Here is a 3,767-nt window from a genome sequence, read left to right as displayed (position 1 = left end):
CAAAGGTATGAACAGAGCGGGCATGAGAATCGCACGATGGTCTGCAAGGCTGATGTGTTTTCAGTATGATGTGCAGTACCGTCCTGGTGTTCAGAATGTCATCGCACACTGCCTCTCACGGGTTCCCCTGACGTACTCCAGCACTGACATTGATGCTGAAAAAGACCTTCTCTTGGAGATAGCTGAAGTTTCTCCTCTCTTGACAGCGACACCGTTGACGGATTTTAAAGCTGAATGTGAGGACTGCCCTGACCTTTCTCTGCTGCGACAGGTTATCCGCTCAGGCTGGCCTAAGGTGAAAAGGTCTCTCCCACCTGAGATACAGCCGTATTTCCTGGTGCGACATGAACTTGCTGTGGAATCACCGTTGGTTTTCCGGGGGACACGTCTGGTGGTCCCAAGGTCCCTGCGGGAAAAGGTGATATGTCTTGCACACGAAGGTCACCAGGGCATAGTTCGCACAAAGCAGCGGCTCAGAGAGCTTTACTGGTGGCCATGCATGGATACTCAAGTCCATGCGATTCTGTCATCGTGCTCAGTCTGTCAATTGTGTGACAAAACGGCCAAAACTGCTCCTACTCCCTTACAGCCGGTTCAGTTTCCAGATGGTCCCTTTCAGCATGTGGCCGTTGACATTGTTGGACCTTTTGACCGCGGGTCGCAGGACTGCAGGTTTGCCATCACACTGGTCGATTACTTCAGCAAATGGCCAGAAGTAGCCTTTACTTCATCAGCTACTACAGACACTGTGATTAGGTTCTTGTCTTCAGTTTTTGAACGGGAGGGAAACCCTTGTGAGCTTACCACAGATAATGGACCACAATTCACTTCATCTGCCTTTGCTGATTTCCTGAAGGAAAGGGGCATCAAGCACATCAGAACAAGTGTGTATCACCCTCAAGCGAACGGGTGTGTTGAAAGATTCAACAGAGTGCTGAAGGACTGTGTTCAGGCTGCACAGGTGTCCCAGAAGCTGTGGAAGCCCGCCGTGACAGAGATGCTACAGAATTACCGTGCTACAGCTCATGCAACGACTGGAGCAGCTCCGTTCCAGCTTCTCAGAGGGAGACCCATGAGAACAAAGCTAAATGTCCTGCCGTTTCCCAAAGACACAGGACAGTATGACCGATGCAGGGCCAGAGTCTCTCACCAGCAATGTAAGAGTAAACGCTACACTGATGCAAAGAGGGGGGCAAAACCTCCCCAGCTTGTGGTCGGTGACAGGGTGCGGATACGTAAACCTTTCCGAGTGGGGAAGGCAGAGAGACAGTTCACTGATCCACTGTCAGTGCAGCAACAGACTGGACTGAGCACCTTCATCTTGAGTGATGGAAAGAGATGGAATGCAGCCCGTCTCTCACTCTGCCGCGCAGAGAATGCTGAGCCGTTGCAGGCTGGTGACGAGGTTGAAAATAACACAAGAGAAACTCCTAAAAGACCTTCTGTTCCTAACAGACCGAGACAGTTACCAGCTTGGACCAAGGATTATGTTATGAAATGAGTTTAAAAAAAAAAAAAATGAAAAGAAAAAAAAGTGAAAAAAAAACCACGCTTGAGCTGTTGGGTGCTAATGTTAAGTTCCATACTGCTAGTTCTGAGGTCCAAGTATAATAGAGGATTGATTTACTGTGATTTATTTGTGAGTTTTGTGACTTAAGGTTGTTAAGTTACTACAGTAACCTTAACGGTACAAGTATTCATTATAAAGGACGATTTAGGCACCATAACAAGATTGTATGTTAAGATCACGGGTATAGTTCAAACAGTAATGTTATAAGTGAAATAAGTATTGAAAATGCTGTCTGGTTGCAAAGTTTACTACTGATAATGTTCTGTGCAAATAGTAATGTTGCCATGCTAAGTAAGTAATACTGAGGTAGTAGAATTCTGTGAGAATGAGGAGAGATGTTGTGTTTACATACACTGCTAAGATGGTGAAGGGTTGCTTACAAGGGGGACTGAATATGAACATATACTCAGTTACCAGTAGGGGGCTCTGTGACTAAGAATGATGGAAGGAGAGAAGAAGTGAAGTGAGATGTAAAATGGCGAGCTACTGCTGAATATATACGTTCCATTACAAACCAAGCCGTCTCCGTTCTTCTGTCGAAACACCACAATGTGTGTGGCAGGGCGTGGCCTGCAGTGCCGCTGCAGGGGAGTCGGATGCACCTGAGCGGCACCCGCAATCACCGCCTTAAAGTCTGTGCACTCTATGCTGTTGTGTTGTCGGGCTGTGAGCTGAAAAGCTACACCCGGCTGTATGCGTACAGCAACCGTGTGTGAAAAGTGGTCAATAAAGAGATGCTGAAAAGCGTGATCATGCAAACATTGTCGGGTCTGCCGTGATATGTTTACAATAAGACTTATGGTCCCGAACCTCTGCGCACAGCGTCTGCAAATCGGGGCTGTACGAAGTCACTTTCATCTTTACGACTGTAAGCTGTCATCTGTGAGGCGTGAGCAGTGTTTTTTTTTAACATAGTTCACGGTGGAGAACAGCTGCCGACATAATGTGGATGCGAATATCCATAACTGGCCCACCTGGGGTCGAAAGTCTCGATAAATGCACGGTGTTTCGGCGGGTATACCGGCTTCCGCGAGTGTGACGCTTATTTTGAGCGATGAAAAAATAATAAGATATAATTTTATTTTTATATTTCAAAATCACAATAATCTTCCAATTTAGAACTACAAGTTAAAAAAAGAACTAAACACAAATAAAATACACTTCAGCTAAATACTTCTAATTTATTTTCAGCCGCAGTACAAGGACAAAAGAGCCGCAGGTTGCCGACCCCTGGCTTAGACTGTCGTACCATTTCACCTAGCTGTAAATTGGTTGATTTTTCGCATGCATTTGGGCCATTGGATGCCTTCGAACAGGACTTACAAATAAAAAAAGCCAATGTTCATAATAACAAAAATGCACAATGTTACAAAAAAACATTCCTAAAAAGTTTGTACGATGTGGGAAATGTAAATAAGACAGAATATAAAGATTTGCAAATCTCATAAACCCATGTTTTATTTACAGCTGAACATGTATCAAATGTTTAAAGAAAAAATTGTCCAAGAAAAGAAAATATTAACTCATTTTGAATTTGATGGCAGCAACACACCTCAAAAAAGTTGGGACAGGGTCAACCAGGCTGGAAAAGCGAGTAAGTAAAACTAAGACTAATAGCTGGAGGAACATTTTGCAACTAATTAGGTTAACTGGCAGCATCGTGTCAGTTACTTCATTGGGTATATTAAGATCATGTTAGAGTTTCTCAGAAGTAAAGATGAGCAGAAGCTTTCATGACAAGCTTCTTCAAATATGCCACTATGACTTAATGAAGATGAAACGTGAAACACGGTGAAACAGCTTCAAAAAATTAAAGAAGAAACTCGAAGAAGTCTAGATGCTTTTTTCCCAAGCTCCTTAGACTACTGTGAACAAAAGACTCAGAAAATAAACCATAAATAATCCATACAAAACTGAAGATAAACAACACCTAAGAACACAAAGGAATAACAACAGCTACTATAGAATGGGCAAAATGATGTACTGACTGACACAGAAATCAATCAAAGACACAGAAATCCAAAGAAAACCTCAAATATAAGTAGACCACTGGAAAGCTTTAATAAATGCAAGTTATGAAGTTAATGTGAAAATTCAATAAGGAAGATTTGTCATCTGCCTGTTTTTCTGGGTGTTTGCTTGCTTTTCTGTTTTCATGTCTTCCGCTTTTCCATGATGTCAATCTCAATACTGACAT

Source organism: Astatotilapia calliptera, chromosome 5, assembly GCF_964374335.1.
Source record: "Astatotilapia calliptera chromosome 5, fAstCal68.1, whole genome shotgun sequence".
NCBI classification, from domain to species: domain Eukaryota; kingdom Metazoa; phylum Chordata; class Actinopteri; order Cichliformes; family Cichlidae; genus Astatotilapia; species Astatotilapia calliptera.
This window is presented reverse-complemented; position numbering follows the sequence as displayed.